Source organism: Dipodomys spectabilis, unplaced genomic scaffold (genome assembly GCF_019054845.1).
Source record: "Dipodomys spectabilis isolate Male_0828 unplaced genomic scaffold, ASM1905484v1 ptg000388l, whole genome shotgun sequence".
Classification (NCBI taxonomy): domain Eukaryota; kingdom Metazoa; phylum Chordata; class Mammalia; order Rodentia; family Heteromyidae; genus Dipodomys; species Dipodomys spectabilis.
This window is the reverse complement of record NW_024871065.1, coordinates 1908476-1933118: the sequence shown is the minus strand read 5'-3', so window position 1 is coordinate 1933118 and position 24643 is coordinate 1908476.

Genomic DNA, 24643 nt, shown 5'->3' with positions numbered 1-24643 from the left:
AAGACTCAGTTCTGATTGAAAGTCATTTCACATGTGTTCTATTCACTACTTTCTTTTCTCCTATGTGAGTCAGTTCTCTGATGAACACTGAGGTATTCCTTTCAGGTCAAAGACCTTCCACATTTGTAATATTTTGAAGATTTCTCTGCTGTGTGTTATATGAACTTGGATCTATGAATACTTAGTAAAGGACTTTCCACATTTGATATATTTGTATTTTCTCATCTGTGTCTGTTCTCTGATGTACACTGTTATGACATTTTCTAGAAAACCTTTCCATTTTTTCCTACTTATGATTTCTCTCTTCTTTGTGTGTGAGAGTATGTGTTTCTGTGTGTTTTGGGTGTTCTGTGATGCACTCTGTGCTGTGTCTTGTAGTTGGAGGACTCCACATCTGCTATATCATAAGGTCTCTATCCTGTATTGGTTCTGTGTTGCAATTTCAATTTTCTTACAGATCAAAGACTTTCCCCATTTGGTACAATCCTAAGTTATTTCATTTGTGTGAATCAACTTATGTGTGTTAAGCTGTGAACTCCAGGTCTTTCCACACTGGTTGCATTCATAAGGTTTCTCTCCTTGTGTTCTGTGATGGATGTTAAGGTTTGCCTTCCAGATGAAAGAATTTCCATGCCTACTACATACATAACATTTCTCTCTGGTGGGTTTTTTTCTGATGGACAGAAAGGTGTATGTTCTGGGTGAAAGAATTTCCACATAGGTTACATTCATAAAATTTCTCTCCTGTGTGTGCTCTCTGGTGGACAGTAAGGTGTAGCTTCTAGCTGAAAATCTTTCCACACATATGACATTCATAAGGTTTCTTTCATGTGTGTTTTCTGATGGACAGTGAAGTTTTACTTCCAGGTGAAAACCTTTCCACACATGTTACATTAATAAGGTTTCTCTCTTGTGTGTGTTGTCTGGTGGCAAGTAAGGTATGACTTCTTGGTGAAAGACTTTCCATACATGTTACATTCATAAGGTTTCTCTCCTATGTGTGTGTTCTCTGGTGGCGAGTAAGCTTTGCTTTCTGGATGAAACACTTTCCACACAGGTTACATTCATAAGGTCTCTCTCCTGTGTGTGTTCTGTGGTGGACAGTAAGCTTTGATTTCTGGGTGAAAGACTTTCCACACACATTACATTCATGAAGTTTCTCTCCTGTGTGTATTCTCTGGTGGCTAGTAAGATATGCCTTGCAGGTGAAAGACTTTCCACAAATGTTACATTCAAAAGGATACTCTTTTGTGTGTGATCTCTGGTGAACAGTAAGCTTTGATTTCTTGGTGAAAGACTTTCCACACACATTACATTCATAAGGTTTCTTTCCTGTGTGTGTTATCTGATGGGCAGTGAGGGTTGACTTCCAGGTAAAGAACTTTCCACACAAGTTACATTCATAAATTTTCTCTCCTGTGTGTATTCTCTGGTGGGTAGGAAGATATGCCTTGTTGGTGAAAAACTTTCCGCAAATCTTACATTCAAAAGGTTTTTCTTTTGTGTGCGTTCTCTGGTGGCAAGTAAGCTTTGATTTCTTGGTGAAACACTTTCCACACAGGTTACATTCATAAGGTCTCTCTCCTGTGTGTGTTCTGTGGTGGACAGTAAGCTTTGATTTCTTGGTGAAAGACTTTCCACACACATTACATTCATAAGGTTTCTTTCCTGTGTGTGTTATCTGATGGGCAGTGAGGGTTGACTTCCAGGTAAAGAACTTTCCACACAAGTTACATTCATGCATTTTCTCTCCTGTGTGTGTTCTGTGGTGGACAGTAAGCTTTGATTTCTGGGTGAAACACTTTCCACACAGGTTACATTCATAAGGTTTCTTTCCTGTGTGTGTTATCTGATGGACAGTGAGGGTTGACTTCCAGGTAAAGAACTTTCCACATAAGTTACATTCATAAATTTTCTTTCCAGTGTGTATTCTCTGGTGTCTAGTAAGATATGCCTTGCAGGTGAAAGATTTTCCACAAATGTTGCATTGAAAAGGTTTCTCTTTTGTGTGTGTTCTCTGGTGGCAATTAAGCTTTGATTTCTGGGTGAAACACTTTCCACACAGGTTACATTCATGAGGTTTCTCTCTTGTGTGTGCTCTCTGAGGGACAACAGGATGTTTCTTCTCAGTGAAAGACTTTTCACATTGTTTATATTCTTCAACTACAGAAGACACATGAGGACTATAGGCAGCACACATCTTACCAGGTTCACTGAAAACACCCATTTTCTGACACCCAGTGACCTTTTCTATCCTCATCCCTAAGGAGTTCCCATTATTCTTAATCAGTTCTGACTTCTGTATGGAGCTCAAAGGAAAACTTCTTGTAAGTCTCACTTTTTCCTCCCCTGGGTTACTATTCATGACTGCTACTTCAGAGAGATATTTATTGTGACTTTCCTGACAGGTGCTAATCACATCCTCCATTACTGGGACATCTAAAATGAATAATAGAAAAATAGACAAAAACATAAATGAGACCCACAAATTCCTTACAATAACAATATTTCCTCATATTCTGTTACTAGATTTTCAAATATCAAAGCATTGCTTTATGCAGAATATATACTTTTCTCTGCAATGTAGTAATTAAGAAAGTAGTACTGACATTTTACAATGCAAAATAATGTTTTTCTGTATTTCAGATTATTATATGTTTTCCCAGGAAATATTTCCTGAAATTATTCATCTCCATACTCTTAACGCTACCATTCTGAATCACGTTCTATGCCCAGGACCAGTGATAAGAAATTGTCCCCATCAGAGGATAGCAGCCCTAGCATACCGCTATTTTCCTCCTACCTGCATCATACTAGTTTAAAAGAAAATGAGATCTCCTTTCTACATTTCTTATTCTCTTTTTCTCTTTATGAATGACTTCTCTACAGAAAAAGGGAATTGCTAACACTACCTACACTGGCACACCAAATTGAGTGTGTCTCCACGTGCATTCTGGATTGACAATTCCTTGAGACAAAGGATCACCTAGTTCTCTGCCACACATGACTCAGGGGCACTAGGAATACTATTGCTCTGTACTGCAGAATATAAACATACTGGGCTCTGGATCCATCATCACCATTCAAGATGCTTTAACTCACCTGTAAAATTCTTGTCTGAGGTTTCTCTTATCCATGGTTCTGCACCTTGCTCCAGCTTCACAATCAATTCAGGTTTAGGAACACAGTGCCCTGTGAATAAGAACAATTGCTCTTGTTGTGTCATCATTAATGTAAGGTCACAGACATCCTGTTCACAAGGTTGCTCCTAAATCTGGTTTCTCAATTGTTTGTGTGGGGGGCGCTCAAGTTGTGGGGCCTGAACTCTGGGCCTGGGAGCTGTCTCTCAGCTCTTAAGCACAAGGCTAGCACTCTATCACTTGAGCCACAACACCTGCTTATGTGGTGCTGAGATATCGAACACAGGGCCTCAAGCATGCAAGGCAATCACTCTACTCCTGAGCCATCTTCCCAGCCCATGGTTTCTCTATTCTTAATAACTCCATGGTGGAGTTTCCCCCAGCTTTGAGTTTATTGTGTCCGTTGTGTGGCTTGAACTCAGCTCTTTTGTTCAAAGCTAGCATTCTACTAGTTTGAGTCTTGCCTACGATTCTAGTTTTTGAATGGTTAATTGGAGATAAGAGTTTCATGGTCACTTTTCCACAGTTGCTGGCTTCAAACCAAAATCTTCAGATTTCAGCCTCCAGAGTATCTAGAATTCCAATCTTGATGCACTAAACTCTGTGTCAAGTTTGGCTTACAAATACACACTTTCACCTACTGATTTCCAGATCATACTGTCAGTAGTAATGTATATTCTATCTAGACTGTAGATCCACCTATAATAATTACCCCAAGTCTGGGAAGTCAGTCTCCTATTATTGGATCATAGTTTAGAACTTTTGTCCAACTATTGATTAGAAATCTTAAAGATTGAGAATAAAATTAGGTCTTGAGTTACATATAATGAAGTTGAAGTTTCCCTTACAAAGAAATGACACTTCCCATGGACTGGAATCTCTTTTAGTTTTTTTTTTTAGAAAATGTTATGGTTCAAAGGCTTACAACTTTAATCCTTCATTGAGGAGGTGAGATCAGAAGAGGTAGGCTTGAAACCAACCTGGGCATGGAAACCCAGAATATACTCCAAAACAAAACCCAAAATGGAGTTGTGGTTCGTGCAGTAGTGCCAAAGGCAAACAACACCAAGCTCCCAGACCTGAATTTGGCTGGCTTTTATACTAGCAGTTTTTTACCTGGGAATGGACTGGAACCTTATACCTAGATAACATAAACAGTCAAATGTCTACTAAAATAAAAGCACTTGGTCTTCCAAGAAAAAGTGACCTTTGCTCACCCAAGGACATTAGGTTACTATAGGTCTCCAGCATTACATCTCTGTGAAGGGTCCGCTGACCAGGATCCAGAACCTGCCACTCCTTCCAGGTGAAGTACACAGCCACATCATCAAATGACATCAGCTTCTGTAATGGCACATTTCCATCAAGAAATTAGACCTAGGTCATGAGAATTCCAATCTGGAACTTCATTATGCTGCAGGTATGCTTTTGTCTTACACAAAATGTTTGCAGCTTGCTGTGTTATCTATTCACTGGGAAAATTAAATAGCAAATTAGAAATATTGGACAATATATGAACCTGGTCATTAAAACACACAGATTGGCAGGGCACTGGTGGCTTATCCTCCTAGTTATTCAGGAGGCTGAGGTCTGAGGATCTAGGTTCAAGGCCAGCCCAGGCAGGAAAGTCCATGAGACACTTATCTCCAATAAACCACCAGAAAACTGAAAGTAGCACTGTGACTGAAGTGGTAGAGCACTCACTTTGACCTGAAGAGCTGAGGGTCCACAACCAGGCCCAGAATTCAAGCCCCAAGACCAATAAAAAATTACAGTTTCCCTAATGCATGCAAACACATTTCTGCTGCTAGCAATAGAGACAAGATAAAAACTCTAAGGAGACAATAATCTGGCATGACAACAATAAGTCTAAGGAGGTATGTGAAAAATTATATTATCATTTTTTGATAAAATTTTAGTACATATAAGGGTAACAATGAATTAAAGAAATATTTTTTCTGCATTTACATATACTGCTTCACCCTAAATCCTATTTAGACTTTCTATTAACAGGTACTCTCATAAGCAAGCAGAACACATTCAGGATATGACATGGAATACAGAACATAGAACATTACTAGACCTATGAGAAGCAGTGTCCACATAAATATTAAAAAATACTAATAGTACTCCAGAAAGTATCTAATGATTTATTTTGCCCATATAAGATTTAATTGAGTTCACATATAAAAATATCCTAGGTTTAAATACTAAATATTGAAAAGTGGTCACAGATACCCTGATATTTCCATCCTATGTAAAAAAGAACTGCTACCATGAAGTTTTGTAAACTTTGCCTACATTCTACAATACAAAATATATGTGGGAGGGGAATAAAATATTCTTTACAATATTTTCATTTTAATAGACTTCATGGAAGGTGGAGGAAAATGTATAGAAGCTCAAGGAATACTCAATGTGACAAAAAATGATGAATATGAACAAATGCTCCAATGTGTCACATATTTCTGAGTCATTTCTCCAGTAGATCCCTAAGGATATATTTCCACTTGTGTTAGTTAATCGCAAAATTCCTCAGAGATCCAAATCAATTCCTGAGAAATCATCCGTGAGATTTTGCAACAAGTGATATTTCTAATAAGGAACACCTTGTCACTGTATTTTATTTTTTATCAAAACCAGTTCCTATCATATACTGGCAGTGAATTAAAATATTCAAAAGTAGTGGGAAGGAAAGACAAAACAGAATACCACATCAAATGAAGTTAGACCAAAGATAACAGAATCAGGAGAAAACTGATTTTCTTGTAGTTTATAAGTTGGGCAAAGGAAATACTTTTCTGTGGGGAACTCTGAAGTTGAGCTGAAGGGGGAAAAGGTTTGAGAGGTTGGAATTCCAGCCTGACTGCAATGAGAACACTGAGAGCTGGCCACAGAAGGGTTAAAAGAGAATTCTGGAGAGGGTTAAGAGACTGGAGGGCAAGCCTTTTCCTTACTGTTGGAAAGATAGAAAGATAGCATCTGAAACTGAGCTGCTGTTCACCTTCAAGGCTAGGTAAGGTGAACTTCATGTCTGCATTTTCTCTGGGAGCCAGTCTTCTGTCTCAGGAGATTAGAAAACATGTTTTCCTCACAACCTGTTGTGGCTCTGATTGTACTACTAATATAGATATTTCATTTTTGCATGTTATCAATGGTAATCTTCCCTGTGTGCACTCAAGGAACTATGCTTGCTTGCTGGCACCAACGGACCAAGTGCCAGAGAGCCTTTGGAACCCTGGTTTTCCCTAAGTCTATCTGTTTATGTTTTTGTGATTTTCTAATTTTGTTTTTGGAATCCTGTAGAACTCTCTAGGGAACAATTTTCCTATACAATGGGTAAGAAAAATGTCAAACCTAAGAGCCATGTCAGCAAAGTAAACCTGATCACTAAGAAAAAATAGTTCCCAGATAGACCATTTGAAGAAAAGAAACAACTGAGACACATATGGAGGAAAAAGGGAATGAGAAAAGTAAGAAAAAATGATAGAAAGATAGATACAAAGAGAGAGAAAGAGAAAAAATAATCAACACTAGTGAGTAGAAAATCAAAAATAGAGAGAGAAAATAGAGGAAAGAAATTTTGTGAGGATACTTTAGAAAACAAACAGGAATTTGTAGAAAGACCATAAAGTTTAGCAACAAATATAGCCTAAGTTTCAAGTAAGACCAAGACCATGAAGTTCGACCAAGTACTATATATGGAGAGTAATTTAAGTACATATAGGTTAATCATTCCTTAAGAACACATGAATGTGTGTCTGTCCATAACACTATTTCAGCAATTCCAGGAAAATTTCATTGAAATAGTTTAATGTTGCTCATGAGGATGTGATCTGTTTGCAAGCTATCCTTCACCTTCCATGAGAAGTAACCTGCTCAGTGTCATTACATCACATAACAGATTTGATTACATTTTATGGCAAGATGAAACCTAGACATTCTGAAGCTAATTTGCATTCAACTTAGAAAGAATATAACCATTTAATCTGCTAAACCTACAAGCAATCTTAATCTGATACTCTATAAGCCATATGAATATGTTCCTGAGGCTGAATCTGTGTGGTTGGAATTGTTTTAAATTCTTGAACATCTTTAGGTTCATATAATGGAATAAAAACAAATGAGAAATAAAAAAACAACTCACCAGAGATCCATTCATTCTGTCTTGCTGCTGACAATGAGCAGAAGATTCTGGAAGCATGGCTGGGATACAAGACAAATGACAAATTCAGAAATGAATCTGTGAGACTTTCGGCCCAGAATTTCCTCTTGCAACACAATACATGGGCTGGAAAATGGCAACGACTTCTTATAAGAGAAGAATCTTTAATGTCTCAGGCAGAGCATTAAAGTCTACAATAAATACAAATGCAGTCCATTTCCTGGTAGATAGATATTATTAAACCAACTTATTTCTATGTTTATGTACATACTACATTTATTAAACTGAATGTTCCTACAAAAAATATCATATAACTGAAAGCAAAAACATATCACATTGCCACTAATAGTAATTATTACTGAATATACTTCAGGATGTATGAACTGCTTTTTTTAATGCAAAGGTATCCTAGGAATCCATTGGAATTTGTTTTCTACCTCATTCATTTACATATTTAAACATCATGGAAAGCATGTATGATGTAACTCAGTAGGTTTCACCCAAAGTTACAGAGGAAACTATGTACAGAATATATTTCTGGTGCTATACTATTTCAATAATGGTTGTCAAATGGCACATTTCACTGTATCCATTGCAAACATATGCAATGATTTCCAATTTGCCATTTAACATGCTTTGGCCAAAGGAACATGAGTAAAGATGAGGTAAACCCAGGTTTGAAACGTCCCTAATGTTCTTTCCCTAAACAGTCATGGGAAGATCCTTGGCCATCCTAAAGATACAACATAAAATACTCCATATAGGAGTGACACGCCTGAAGATAATCATCACCTACAAAACATACAACCTTGAGTAAGACATATTACCTCAAGTTTTCTTCTGTGATTTTTCATTTAAGGCCAAATGTCCCCGACCAACACTTTCTGAACTACGAGGCACAGCCAACACATTAGAGCTAGCATTAACAAATCCATGGATGGGACATTTAAGATAAGTTTCAATGAATACATACTAAAAATTATAGTGGTAACCCAGGCTGAATAAATTAGCAAGAAGAGGATTAGTGATTACTACATGAATAGATATTTTCAGTCATAACAATTACCCCACCTTCCCAAACCACAAGCCTCAGGTACCCTCTGATAACTAGCCTCTGGGTTATTCCTCAAGCCAGCCCATCACGACTCCTAGAAATTAGCTTAAATCTTGCAACAACACAAAATGATTGACAGTGGTGTAGGAAAGAGTACCACGTGAATCTGGTGTAGGAAAGAGTACCACGTGAATCTGGTGCTCAGTGAAGGAGAAACAATTTTTGCATAAGGCAAGGAAAGCTAGCAACATCTTCCCCTTCCTGTGCTTTTCTGCTCCTTCCCTTTTGGGCTTCTCAGAATTGAAAAGGTCTGTCTATTTAGGATGGAGATTCTTATTCATAGGGTGCTCTGCTTCAAACATTGCTAGGCTTCATTCCTAAAAATACAGGACCAGCACTCACTACTCCAATATCCCCTGTACAACTGTCTCTAGAAACAGGATGGTAAACAAACATCTGTGAACTCAAGCCAGGAGATTAAAACCTCAAGCCAAAAAGATTAAAATACCTCTAGGAGAAACAACACAGAAGCCCCAAATACAACTGCAATGTAAGAGGACTCAAGGCAGGCACACACCTCACAATTTCACTAGAATACTTCCTGTACTCCTCTTCCACCTGGGCAAAGAAAATAAAGTAACGTGCGTTAACAGAAGAATCCCTTGGTCTTGGAGTACAAATGCACAGCTCTTGGGCTCTCCTTGTCTGCAGAATCACCAAGCTTGCTCTCAGACATTTGGGAACCAGGTTCTTGCACCTCAGGGCCCAGAAGCTAATGGCAGCACGAACTCCTGAACCTCAAGCAAATTATCAACCCCAGACTGGAGAAAAGCGTGGAGGGGAAAGCGGGCGCTTTGGCTCAAGTGTAAAGCTCTCCTTATGAGCTGAGGAGCTCAGGAATGGTGCTTGCAGGCCCAGAGTTCAAGCCCCACCAATGACCAAAAAAAACAGAAACAGAAAAAGAAACCCGTGGAGGACAGACTCCTGCAGCAATCGCACAGTTCCTACCTGACATCAGTTCCAAAGCTTGAGATTCCTTCAAGTTAGAGCTCCCAAGCTCCACTGGACAGAGCTGGGTGCCTGCCCCCTGGCTCCCACCTATGGAAGGCCAAACTGTACCTCAGGGCACTTCCAGCAGCAAGGCAAAGGGAAAGAATCCAGAAGGGGCAGATTTAAAACGCCCATGAGGGGCGGGGAGACGCATGCGCAAAAGGATCTCTCCTCCACTTCCGCCCTCCAAAAAACAAAAACAACTCAGGACTTTCAAACCAAAAGTTTTCCAAGGAGACTACAATTCCCACAATGCTCGGCGCCACCTTGCCACACCTCTGGTCACAAGAGTGCTTGGATGCATTGCGACTTTTCTCTCCCTGCTGTGGAAGCTAAGTTGAGTTTCTTTTTCAAAACTAATGTTTCCTTCGTGAAATATTGTAAGACAAACCAGAAAGTGGATATATATGGGGAGAATTGGATGCATTGACTTTTTGGTACTTAGTTCTAATAATGAAATTGAGGTTATGAGACTGTGTTTCTCATCCATTTTTTTGTTCTATGCCTGTGTTCTGCTGAATGTAAATTATATCTCTGTTTAGCTTTACATTGTTTAATACCTCCCCTCTCATCTTACAAAGCTACTTATAGACACTGAACTTATACCAGGTCATTTTCCATTGCTGTAATGTACACACAGGCATAGAATAGGAAGATGGTTATGTGGATATGCACCATAATCCTTGTGTTGACTTGGATTTCGCAAAAAACTAACAATTAATTTTCCAGAAAATCCCCAATTCTATCTATTAAATGAAAATGAGTTTTTGGCTGTTTCTGAATTTTGCTTTTCATTTAAGGGTTTTATGTTTTTTCTTTTTGCTGTTGGTCCTGAGGCTTCAACCCAGAGTTTGAGCACTGTCTGTGAGCATTTGCTGTGCTCTACTTGGATTTCCATTAATAATTTCTTCAGATAACTAGTGAAAAATTTCCTCACAGGGATTCTTAAGAACATGGCACATTTCCCCAATTTTCCTACAAAGAGAGTGGTTTGGGGGTCAGAATGAATGCAGGTGAGTAGAAGAGTGAAGTTTATTGTAGGTCTATGTTGATGTGAATCTTAATCATTTACAAACCAGTCTGCTCTTGTCTTCTCATTTTGCAGGTGAAAATCTCTTTAGAATTCTTACCTCTTCTCTGATCCTAAAAGTTCCTCTCAGTAGCTTTAGGCTACATATCTAGGGGACCTCTGACTTGTCCTCTCAGACCTTATCCATTAAGCTGTGGAATAAATCTTTGTCTTCTGCCACAGTCCCATCAAAGCACAAGCAAGATTTCTGTGGGCCAATGGGATAATAATTAAGGATACAGAGAGATAGCTGATGGCACAATTCTGCTATATTTCTCAAATGCTTGTGTAATATTTGTCTAGGCCCACTCTGCCAAAAAGTGCAAACAGCACACATCTTTCTTCATTCTATTTCAATCTATCTTTCCTACCAAAGCCTCCCTTCAGTTAAAACCCCAGGCCAAACAGCTAGAACACACACTTCCTCAAACCAAGAAAGGGCAAGGACTTGCAGTCCTGAGGGTGGGAGTCAATGGCCATGAATCCTTTGCTCACAGTTTGCCTGCTTCTGGCAGGCACCCCAGGGTCTGCAACAGTCTCCATCTCTCATAATCAGAGATCCTATACTTGTCTCTTAAGGGTTTATTGTGATTTTTGGTGATCCTTACACTATAATTGGGATGGTTTGGATTGGAAACTGTCACAACTGATTTTAGTGCTCCAGTGTATGTGTTTTCCATGTCTCTTTTGTGGACCTGAACTATTCCTCATGAAAATGGGAATCAAAGGGCATATTTGGATGTATAGACTTCAACTTAAAAGCACCTCTTTTAATATAAAGAAAAACTAATTTCATCCTGTAAAAGTAAATTGTTGAGAGGTGAGGAGAAAAGGATCAGAAAGAACTTTAGTGCTTCCAAGACAACATGTGAAGTGTAGTTTTCATTGTTCAAGCGTATATTTCTGATGCATTTATTTATATTTTTATCCTTTTTTTTTTTTTTTGGTCGGTCATGGCACTTGTACTCTGAGCCTGGCAACCATGTCTGAGCTCAAGTGCTCTACCATGTGAGCCACAACACACTTCTGGATTTCTAGTGGTCACTGGAGATAAGTGTTTCACACATGTTGCTGGCCAGGCTGACTTTGAACTGGGATCCTCAGGTTTCAGCCTATTGAACAGTGAGGATTACAGACATGAGGTACCAGCACCCAGCTTGCATTTCTTGGGTTTTATGTCCCAACCCAGGGGTTTGAACTCAGTGCATGGACACTGTCACTGAACTTCTTTTGCTCAAGACTAGCACCCTACTACTTAAGTGACAATACCACATTTTGCTTTTCTGTGTATGTGGTAGTGAGGACTTGAACCCAGGGCTTCATGCATGCTAGGTAAGCATACTACCACTGCTGGGGCCAGCCACAACACCAGCAGTGCTCCGGAAGAACAAGGGAATAATAATGGAAGAGACAGAGGCAAGGCCAATGATGAATCTCTCTTATTTCAGCAACATCATTAGCTATAGGCATTTTCTATATCTGTCCAGTTCTTGCATCACATTGTTCTAGGACTCAATGTGGCAACAACTGCAGATCATATGCATCCTTCCTCATTCTACTTCAATCTTTGTCCACCAAACTCCTACAGGTAAGGCCCCAGGCCCAGAAGCTAGAAGGAACACTCCCTCCTATGAAAAGGGCAAGTACTTATAACCCTGAAGGTTGCAGTCCATGGTTGTGGAGCTTTTGCTCACACCTTGCCAGCTCCTGGCACCGCCGGGTCTGTAACAAGTCCTCCTTTTTATTTTGTAATTTGAGCAAGTGTCTATCAGCCTGAACCAGGAAAAAGCAGCAGATCATACATCTCAGGAAGAACGGAACAAAAAGGAATGCCAAAACAAGAAACAGGAAAATGCCTAAGAAATGGTAAAAAGAGTGCTATTTCCCAGGTTGAATCCCTGCAGGAAATGTAGAACTGATGCAGCTAGGTCTGCAGGGTGTGCTACCCATAGGGTGGAGTGACCAATATCAGATTTCTGACCCTGAAGCTGCCTAATGTCTAAGCTTAATTTATTAAAGGAGGGCTGGGAAGGTGGCTCAGTAGAAGAGCGCTTGCCTTGCATGCATGAGGTCCTGAGTTCGATTCCTCAGCACCACATAAGCAAAAAGAAAAAAGCCGGAAGTGGTACTGTGGCTCAAGTGGTAGCCCGCTAGCCTTGAGGTGAAGAGCTGAAGGACAGCACCCAGGCACAGAGTTCAGGCCCCATGACCGGACGCAAAAAAAACTTATCAAAGGACTAGATTGCTCAAATATGTCACTGGATAGTGGCCCAAATCGTATTTCCATCCTATTTAAGAGGAATAACACACATGTACTAACCATTAGCATGGCACATCATTTTTAACTGGGTTTTTAGCACATCTACCTGATTATCAACATACATCATTGCTGTTTCCAAATCATAAAACATATCACAATCTTTTTATCTAAGCCCACCTGCATAAACATATCAAGCCAAAGTATTAACATGTTGTGCTGTATATATGGTTTGGATAAGTTTCACAGCAGAAGCAGTAGCACTAGCAAGAACATTTAGGGTAACAAAAATGCTGGCAACCAATATTCCCAAAAATCTGCAGCAATGGCTAAGCACCCTCTAAACCTCAATAGCAAACAGAGACCCAAACTTATTATACCATCATGGTTCTATCAATTAAACAGGCAACATAAGTTAAGGTGATTGCATAGTAATCTCGGAGTATTTATGCAGTTAGTGAGAACACTATTGTTCCTGCTAGAGGCATCAAAAACCACCCCACCCTTGAAAACCATACCTAGCTCAACTACCAGCATGTATAGATACATACCACAACCTTGCACAGTAAATGATACAAAACCATGAAACAGTACACGTCTCTGATACAGAGGTATGGGATGAAGAGAGGCATTATTCCAAAAAGCATCAGCAGCAGCCAGTTGCAGATGTCAGGGTGAGCTTGTCCAAACAGGCTGACAAACATGGGGGCCTGAGCCCTCCTCTGAGCCCAGTCATGCAGTGCATATTGGGAGACTTCCACCAGCACGACAGTAGACAAGATGTGAAATCCACAGGCTCTCCATATTCCACAGGCCCTCCATGGTGGTGGATCAGATTAACCACAGGAATCTCCGGGCATAGTGGAACCCATGAGGGGTGCACCACATCTCCTGCCAAAGGAATTCTACAAGTGTTATGCATGAGCTCCATGTTTTCCATTCATTCACCTTTTCCTCCAGAGGAAGTCAGAGCCATAATCTATCCCTGAGTACCTTACCATACTTGTACATGCTACCTCAGGATCTGCAACAGACAATCATTGAGATGAATGAAGGAAGAGGATATAATCTTGGTATAACAAATAATTAGACTTATTCTGTGAGCAATAAACAATTCAAAAATAATGTAGGAAGTAAATTCTATTTATACTAGTGCCGCGGACCGGCTCTGTCGGGACGACGGAAGACACCTAATGGAGGTAACTGGAATAGGTGGGGAGATGGCAAACAGACAACTCACACACAAGAGGAGTGGATGCCTAGTGGGATTTATTGCAGAGGATAAGAAGCTTTTATAGCAAAAGTCTCCATGAGAAAGAGCAAAAGGTTACACAATCTTGCTGCAAGGCTTCGTTCTTGGGTGGTCACCAGCTGGTCGCCTGATCTTGTTTTTTTGGATGATGAGCTATGACAATAGGCACTTGTTTTCAGCTTTACCTCTATTTTTAAGAAATACAATTGGTTTCGATGTTTATCACCTATTAGCCATTAACCAGAGCATATGGGCAAGGTGCTGAACAGAAAGGCATGAACTCTAGTACTTCATAGTTACTTTTGTTTAGTTTTGTACTTTATGTGTTTCAAATCTTTTCTAAGCAACTGTGCTTCTTTGCCATTCTTTAGAGGGTCCCTAATTTGTGGCCCAAATCATGACATTTAGTATACTTAGTTAAATCTGGCCATATATCAAATTTAGGCTCATAGTGTTGCAACCAGAAGAGGGACAAATGCTAATAAACCTTATAATAATCTATCTCCTGTGCCTGCTTGTGTTCCCTGGGATAGACATGAAGGAACGCTACAAGGATCACAGATTGAAGCCAGGGGAATATAAAAATCTGAGAGACTTATCTCCAATAAACTACCAAAGTAATGAGAAGTGCAAATGCGGCTTAAGTGGCAGAAAATTTACATTGAACCAAATAAATTCAAGGTCATATTCCAGACCTTGAGTTCAAGAATCAGGACAGGCAGACACATATCTAGGGCATTGTATTGTATTCAAATTGTATTTTAACAATTTTTTTGGTGTGCATGTATAGGCAATCTCTCTCATTTTTTTTCGTCGGTGTGGGGCCTGAACTCTGAGCCTGGGCAATGTCCCTTGGACCTTCAGCTCAAAGCTAGCACTCTACCACTTGAGCCACAGTACACTGCTTGCTTTTTCTGCTTATGTAGTTCTGAGGAATCAAACCCAGGGCTTCATTCACGCAAGGCAAGCACTCTACCACTGAACCACCTGCCCAGCCAGTCTCTCTCATTTTAAGTGATGTAAAATAGGCTAATTATATTAGTGGAGAAATTGTAATTTGTCAGAACAGACACATCAATTGGACTATATCTGTGCCAGCAGCATTTTGAAAGTTTCAAAAGCCATAGGAAGGGCTGGGAAGGTGGTTCAGTGGTAGAGCGCTTGCCTCGCAAGCCTGAGGCCCTGGGTTCGATTCCTCAGCACCACATAAGCAAAAAGAAAAAAGCCGGAAGTGGCACTGTGGCTCAATGGTAGAGCGCTAGCCTTGAGCTGAAGAGCTGAGGGGCAGCTCCCAGGCTCAGAGTGCAGGCCCCACAACCGGACCAAAAAAATACAAAAACAAAAAACAAAACAAAAGCCATAGGAAGTGCAGAGGATGAAAAGAGGATCAATATGTTTATATAAGACATTTTCAAGGAATGTTTACCATTCATTGGCTTCAATTCACAAAAAGCAAGTTTATAAAGTCACATGGCTGAGTACCAGAATCTCTAGGTTCAGGAATATAAACGCACAACTCCTGACTCTCCTTGTCTCGAAACTCAGTGGTTTGTGAGCCAGTTTCTGGCACCTGCTAATGGCAGCACAAACCCATGAGCTCATAAAATATCATCCACCCCAGAATGGGGAAAGATGGGATGGGCAGACTCTGGCTAGGAGCCTCAGATCGTTCCAGTTACAGCTCCCAAGTTCCCCTGAAAAAGAGAAGCTGGGCTCTGATCTTTTGGCTATGACTATGAAGTGCAAAGCTGTACTTCAGAGCATTTCCAGCAGCAAGGAAAAAGCAAAGTAACCCGAATTTGCAAAATAAAAACACCAACAGTGGGCAAGGAGGCACTGGTGCCTCTTCCCTCCCCATGCTTTCAAAGGATCTATGCCCCAAAAGAAACTACAATTCCCAGAATGCGATGCACAATTCACCTAGAGGAAGTGGGCTTGTTACAGGTTTTGACTTGCACAAGGCACTTGGTCCTAAGTGTGCAAGGATGCATGAGGGCCTTTCTTTCCCATCTGTGTGAACTTAGGTGAGTTTCTTCTTGAAAATTCAGTTTACCAACATAAATATTGTGAGACCAATTAAAAACACAAATGAATTAGGAGCATTGCATAATTTGGCTTTTTAATTCTTAGTTCTTTTAATATAATTGAGGTTATGAAACTACGTAGTTTTTATTTTGGTTTCTGTTCAAAAAGTACGTTCTGCTGAATGTAAATTATGTCTCTGTTTTTCCTTAAAGTTTTGAATATCTCCCCTCTCACTTTACAAAGGTATTTGCAGCTGGGTGCCAATGGCTCATGCCTGTAATCCTAGGTACTCAGGAAGCTGAGATATGAGGATCCCAGTTCAAAGCCAGCCTGGGCAGGAAAATTCATAAGCCTTATCTCCAACTAACCACCAAAAAAATGGAAGTGGCCTTCTGGCTCCAGTCGTAGAGGGCTCACTTTGAGCTGAAAAAAGCAGGGACAGCGCTCAGGGTGGGTTCAAGCCACAAGATCGACCAAAAAAAAAAAAAAAAGGTATTTGCAGACAGTAAACTGATTCATTCTGGCATCATTGTTCCCTGCTCTAATATATATATATAGGAATAAAATAACAGAATTTAAAGACAGATATACTTTATAATCTTTGAATTAAATACATTTGTCAAACTCTACTCATTACTTTCCCAGAAACTCCCAAATTCCATCTATGATATTTTAAAGAGTTTTGTTATTTGTGTCTGAAATTTGCCTTTCCTTAAAAGGTTTTTTCCCCTCGTTTTGTTGTTGGTCCTGTGGCTTGAACTCAGAGCTTAGGTACTGTCTGTGAGCATTTGCTGTGCTGTACTTGCCTTTCTTTTATTAATTGCTTCAGGGGACTAGTGAAAAGTTTCCTCCCAGGGGTTTCTTAGAAAATGGTACTCCTCCTCCAAGACTCTTCAAAAACCTGGTTGTCTAGGTAGATCAGGATGAATGTGGGAGGAGGTAGAGTGCAGGGCAGGTCTATGTTCATGTGAAGCTTGATTACTTGCTCCAAACTAGTCTGTTTTTACTTTTCTGTTTTGCATATCCTATTATATTTTGATTTTCTACCGCTTCTCTGACCCTAGAAGTTGCTGTCAGCAAGTCTAGGCCACATATCTAGGGGACCTCAGACTTGTCTTCTCAGACTGTATCCATTACACTGTGAAATAAATCTTTGGCCTCCCTCCCTCATATCAGATATCCTAAGCTTGTCTCTTAAGGGTTTGTTGTGATTGTTGATGATTCTTTCCCCACATCATGATTGGGAAAGATTGTGTAGGAAATATTCATGCCTGATATTCAGTCCTCCAGTGTAAGGGTTTTCCATCCCTCTTTTAGTGGGCCTTAGCTATTCCTCATGAAAATGGAGATCGTGAGGCACTTTTGCATGTATAGACAGCAACATTGGAGCACCTATAAAATATGAAGGAAAAATAATTCTTTCTTTCTGTAAAAGTTAAAAGTAAGTTCCTGAGAGGCAAGGACGTAAGGATCAGGTAAAAATAGGTGCTTCCTAGACTAGCTGGGTCCCATAGTTGTCATTGTTCTTGGTTACATTTTTCAAACATTCATTTCTAAGTATTATGTTTATTGTACTAGTATAAATAGAATTTACTTCTTACATTATTTTTGAATTGTTCATTGCTCACAGATGTAACTCCCATTATTATACAAATATTATATCCTCTACTTCATTGATCACAGTTATTGACTATTGCAGATCCTGAGGTAGAAGGTACAAGTACGGTAAGGTATTCAGGGATAGATTATGGTTCTGACTTCCTTGGGAAGAAAAGGTGAACCAATGGAAAAAGATGGAGCTTATGCATAACACTTGTAAAACTCCTTTGGCAGGAGATGTGGTGCATCCTTCTTGGGTTCTACTATGCCCAGCGATTCCCATGGTTGCGATGATCCATTGCCCTGGAGGGCCTGTGGATTTCACATCTTGTCCATTGTTCTGGTGGTAGGAGTCTCCCAGTATGTAAGGCAGGTCTCAGAGGAGTGATGTGATCAGTGGTACCTTGCTGGCTCCCGTGTTTGTCAGTTTGTGTGGACAAGCACACCCTGACAACTTGAGCCTGGCTGCTGCCATGAGGCCTATTTGAACTAATGCCTCCCACCATCCCATACATCTGTTTCAGAGACCTGTCCTGTTTCATGGTTTTGTATCATTTACTGTGCAAGCTTGTGTTATGTAGCCATATATGCTAGTAGTGGGGCTGGGTATGGTTTTCAAGGGTGGGGTGGTGTTTCATGCCTCTTGCAGGAACAATTGTGTTCTCACTAACTGCATGAGTAATGCTAGCTTACTATGCAATCCCCTTAACTTACATTGCATGTTCAGTTGATAGAACCATGGTATAATAAGTTTGGGTCTCTGTTTGCTATTGAGGTTCAGAGGACTCTTAGCCATTGCTGCAGATTTTGGGGAATATTGGTTGCCCTCATTATTGCTACCCTGACTCTTCTTGCTAGCACTCCTGCTTCTCCTATGATCCTTGTAGAAACCATATATACAGCACAACATGTTAATACTTTAGTTTGAAATGTTTCTGGTACCCTTGGGATGCATATGGGAATAGATAAAATGATTGTGATATGTTTTATGATTTAGAAACAGCAATGATGCATGTTGATAATCACATAGACCTGTTAAAGACCTAGTTAAAAATGATGTGTCATGCTAATTGTCAGTACATGTGTTATCCCTCTTGAATATGATGGAAGTATGATTTGGACCAATATCCAGTGACATATTTGAGGAATCTGGCCTTCTGATAATTTGAACTTAGACATTACGCAGCTTCAGGGTCAGATATCTGGTATTGGTCACTCCATCACACAGGCTTAGCTGTATCAGTTCTCCATTACCTGCAGGGATTCACCTGGGGAAATAGCACTCGTTTTGCTATTTCTTAAGCATTTTCCTGTTTCTTGTTTTGGTATATCTTTTTTCTTCCATTCTGCTGCTTTTTCCAGGTTCAGGCTGATAGACACTTGCTCAATTTACAAAATGAAAAAGGGGGAAATGGTACAGACCCTGAGGTGCCAGGAGCTGGCAAGCTGTGAGCAAAAGCTCCACAACCATGGACTCCAACCTTCAGTGCTATATGTACTTCGCTTTTTGTTGGAGGGAGTGTTCCTTTTAGCTTCTGGGCCTGGGGGCTTACCTCTAGGTGTTTGGTGGACAAAGGTTGAACTAGAATGAGGAAAGGCATATGGTCTGCACTTGTTGGCACAGTGAGTCCTAGAACAATGTGATGCAAGCACTGGACAGATCTAGAAAGTGTCTATAGCTAAGGTTATTGCTGGAATCAAGAGAGATTCATCATTGGCCTTCTCTCAGTCTGTTCCATTATCATCCCATTGCCCTTCCAGAGCACTGCTTGTGTTGTGGCTGTCCTGCAACAGTGGTAGAGTGCTTACCTAACATGCATGAAGCTCTGGGTTCAAGTCCTCAGTACCACATACATAGAAAAAGCCGAATGTGGAATTATGGCTCCAGTACTAGCATGCTAATTTGGAGCAAAAATTTTGGGACAGTGTCCACGCACTGAGTTCAAGCCCCAGGGCTGGGACATAAAATAAAAGAAATACAAGCTGGGTGCTGGTGACTCATGGCTTTAATCCTAGCTATTCAAAAGGATGAAACCTGAGGATCGCAGTCCAAAGTCAGCCAGGGCAGCAATGTCTGTGAGACACTTATCTCCAATAAAAACCAGAAAACCAGAAGTGGTGCTTTAGCTCACAATGTAGAGCACTTGACTTGAGCTGAAGGGCTAAGGGATGGTTCCTAGGCTCACAGTTCAAGTGGCATGACCAAAAACAAAACAAAACAAAAGGATAAAAGAATGAAGAAATTCATCATGAATGTTGGCTTGAACAATGAAAACTATATTTCAGGGATGGGAATATGGTTCAGTGGTAGAGTGCTTGCCTTGCATGCATGAGGCCCTGGGTTCGATTCCTCATCACCACATAAGCAGAATAAGCCAGAAGTGGCACTGTGGCTCAAGTGGTAGAGCACTAGCCTTGAGCTGAAGAGCCAAGGAACAGTGCTTATGCCCAGAGTTCAGGTCCCATGACTAACAAAAAAAAGAAAAGAAAAGAAAAGAAAACTACATTTCACAGGTACTCTTGGAAGCATCCCAGGTTTTACCTGATCCTTATCTCTTTGTCTCTCAGGAATTTAGTTTTAGGAATGATTTTTTTTTTTTGGTTGTGGGGCTTGAACTCTGGGCCTGAGCACTTGTCCCTCAGTTCTTCAGCTCAAGGCGAGTGCTCTACCACTTGAGCCACAGTGCCACTTCCCAGGAATTTAGTTTTAAAGAATGTAATTATTTTTCTTTATATTGTTAGAGGTGCTTTTAAGTTGAAGTCTATACATCCAAATATGCTCTTTGATTCCCATTTTCATGAAGAATAGTTCAGGTCCACAATAGAGAGATGGAGAACCCATACACTGGAGAACAAAAATCATACGTGAAAGTTTCCAATCCGATCTTTCCCAATTATGTTGTATGTAAAGGATCACCAAAAATCACAATAAACATCTAAGAGACAAGTGTAGGTTCTCTGATAAGAAAGAGGGAGACCCTGGGGTTCCTGCCAGGAGCAGAGAAAATGTGAGCAAAGGCTTCAGGGCCATTGACTCCCACCCTCAGGACTGCAAGTCTTTGCCTGTTCTTGGTTTGAGGAAGTCTGTGTTCTAGATTTTTGGCCTGGGGCTTTAACTGAAGGGAGGCTTGGGTAGAAAAGATGTATTGAAATAGAATGAATAAAGATGTGTGCTGTTTGTACTTTTGGGTACAGTGGGTTTAGAGCAATATTATGCAAGCATTTGAGAAATATAGAAAGTATAGGTTGCTGAGGCTTTTGCTAGAATAAACAGAACTGTGCCATCAGCCATCTCTCTGTCTCCTTCATTATCATCCCATTGGCCAACTGAGCCTTGCTTGTGCTCTAATGGGACTGAGGCAGGAGACAAAATATTTATTCCAAATCATTTAAATAGGGATACAGGTGGATCCATTGCAACAATCAGATGTAAAAGTTGTTATATGGAAAAGCGAACTTTACAACTTTGGTGGTGAGGGAGGAGGATACATTGGGGGAAGGGGAGGAAGGGGGGAGGATGGCAAGGGTTGGGAAGGGGAAACAAAGAAGGGGGCTACAATGCTTGATAAGAAATATACTCATGATCTTGCCCGTGTAATTGTAACCCCTCTTTACAGTATTTTCACAATTAAAAAAATATTTATTCCACAGTTTAATGGATAAGGTGTGAGAAGACAAGTCTGAGGTCCCCTAGATATGTAGCCTGAAGCTACTGAGAGGAACTGTTAGGATCAGAGAAGAGGTAAAAATTATAAAGAGTTTTTTCAAACAAAATGAAAAGACAAAAGCAGACTGGTTTGCAAGTGATTAAGCTTCACATCAACATAGCCTAGCCTAAACTTCACTCTTCTATCCCGCCTGCATTCATCCCTGACCCCTGAAATCACTATTTCTTTGAAGGGAAATGGAGGTGATGTGCCATGTTCATAAGAATTCCTGTGAGGAAACTTTTCACTAGTTACGTGAAGAAATTATTAAAGGAAATACAAATAGAGCACAGCAAATGCTCACAGACAGTGCCCAAGCTCTGAGTTCAAGCCATAGGACCAACAACAAAACAAAACATAAAATCCTTAAATGAAATGAAAAATTCAGAAAAAACAAAAACTCATTTGATTTAATAGATAGAATTGGGGAGTTTCTGGAAAATTAATTGTTAGATTTTGTGACATCCAAATCATCAGAAATATTATGCTGCATATTTACCTAACAATCTCACTATTTTATGCAAGTGTATACATTACAGCAATGGGAAATGACCCAGGTATAAGTTTAGTGTCTGTGAGTACCTTTGTAAAGTAAGAGGGGATGTATTAAAAAATTTAAGACAAAACAGAGATATAACTTACATTCAGCAGAACGCAGGCATTGAATAAACAGAAAGGTATAAGCAACATAGTCTCATAACTTCAATTTCATTATTAGAACTAAGAATCAAAAAGCCAATGTATCCAATTCTCCCCATATACATCCATTTTCTGGTTGGTCTTATATATTTCAAGAGGAAACAGTGGTTTTCAAGAAGAAACTGAGCTTAACTCCCACAGCAGGGAGAGAAAAGTCCCCATGCATCCAAGCACACTTGGAACCAGGGCTGTAGCAGGGTGGCTCTGAGCATTGTGGGAACTGTAGTCTCCATTGAGGATATTCTCTTTGAAAGTCATAGGTTGTTTTTGTTTTTTGGAGGGTGGAGGTGGGGCAGAAGATCCTTATGCTCATGGTCTCCCTGCCCACCACTGGCGTTTTAAGTCTGCCTCTTCCGGATTTTTTCCTTTTGCCTTGCTGCTGGAATTGCCCTGAAGTACAGTTTGGCCTTCCATAGGTGGGAGCCAGGAGCCCTGCGACCAGCTCTGTCCAGTGGAGCTTGGGAGCTCTAACTTGAAGGAATCTCAGACTTTGGAACTGATCTCAGGTAGGAACTGTGCAATTGCTGCAGGAGTCTACCCTTCACGGGTTTCTGTTTCTTTTTCTGTTTCTGATTGTTTGGTGGGGCGTGAACTCTGGGCTTGCAAGCAGCATTCCTGAGCTGTCAAGCTCAGAGGGAGAACTTTATACTTGAGCCAAAGTGCCAACTTTCCCATCGAGGCTTTTCTCCAGTCTGGGGTTGATAATTTGCTTGAGGTTCAAGAGTTTGTGCTGCCATTAGCCTCTGGCCCTCAGATGCAAGAACCTGGTTCCCAAATGTCCGAGAGCAAGCTGGGTGATTGTCCAGACTAGGAGAGCCCAAGAGCCTTGCATTTGTACTCCAAGACCAAGGGATTCTTCTATTAACCCATGTGACTTTATTTGCTTTGCCCAGGTGTAAGAGGAGTACAGGAAGAATTCTAGTGAAATTGTGAGGTGCGTGCCTGCCTTGAGTCCTCTTACATTGTTGTTTCTCCTAGAGATATTTTAATCTGTTTGGCTTGAGGTTTTAATCTCCTGGCTTGAGTTCACAAGTGTTTGTACTCGACCCTGTTTCTAGAGACAGTTGTACATGGGATATTGGAGTAGTGAGTGCTGGTCCTGTATTTTTAGGAATGAAGCCTAGCAATGTTTGAAGCAGAGCATCCTATGAATTGGAATCTCCATCCTGAATGGACAGACCTTGTCAATTCTGAGAAGCCCAAAAGGGAAGAAGCAGAAAAGCACAGGAAGGGGAAGATGTTGCTAGCTTCCCTTGCCTTTTGCAAAAATTGTTGCTACTTCCCTGAGCACCAGATTCACGTGGTACTCTTTCCAACACAACTCCCAATCACTTTGTGTTGTTCCAAGATTTAAACTAATTTCTAGGAATTGTGATGCGCTGGATAGAGGAATAAGCCAGAGCATAGTTATGAGAGGGTACCTAAGGCTGTGGTATAGGTTGGTGGGTTAATAGTTATGACTGAACTTATCTATTCATGTAGTAATCGCTAATCTTCTTCTTGCTAATGCATTCAGCCTCTTACCACTATGATTTTTAGTATGTAATCATGCAAACTTATGTTAAATGTCCCATCTAAGGATTTGCTAATGCTAGCTCCTATTGGTTGTTTGTGCCTGGTAGTACAGAAAGTGTTGGTCAGGGACATTTGGCCTTAAAAGAAAATTCACAGAAGAAAACTTGAGGTAATATGTCTTACTCAAGGTTGTATGCTTTGTAGGTGTTGCTTATCTTCAGGTGTGTCACTCCTATATGGAGTATTTTATGTTGTATCTTTAGGATGGCCAAGGTTCTTCCCAAGACTGTTTAGAGAAATAAACATTAGGGACTTCTCAAACCAGGGTTTACCTCATCTTTACTCATGTCCCTTTGGATAAAGCATGTTAAATGGAAATTGCAAGTCATTGCATAGGGGTGCAATAGGTACAGTGAAATGTTCCATTTGACAACCATGATTGAAATATTATAACACAAGAGATATATTCTGGATTTATTTTCCTCTATAACTTTGGGTGAAAACTACTGAGTTACATCATACATGATTTCCCTAGTGTTTAAATATGTAAATGAATGAGGTAGAACACAAATTCCAATGGATTCTTAGAATACCTTTCATTAAAAAAAAGCAATTCATACATCCTGAAGTATATTCAGTAATAAATACTTTTAGTGGAAACGTGATATGTTTTTGCTTTCAATTTTTCAATAATTTTTGTGGGAACATTCATTTGTTAGAATTTAGTGTGTACATAAGTGTAGTAATTAGTTGGTTTAATAATATCTATCTACCAGGAAATGGACTGGATTTTTGTTTATTGGAGACTTTAATACTCTGCCTGAGATATTAAAGATTCTTCTAAGAATGCTTTATGGTTTCGCAGCCCATGTATCATGTTTGCAAGAGAAAATTCTGGGCCCAAAATCTCACAGATTCATTTCTGTATATGTCATTTGCCTTATATCGTAGCCATGCTTCCAGAATCTTCTGTTCATTGTCAGCAGCAAGACAGAATGAATGGATCTCTGGTGAGTTTTTTTATTTCTCATTTGTTTTCCATTCCATTATATGAACCTAAAGATGTCCAAGAATTACAAACAATACCAACCACACAGATTCAGCCTCAGGA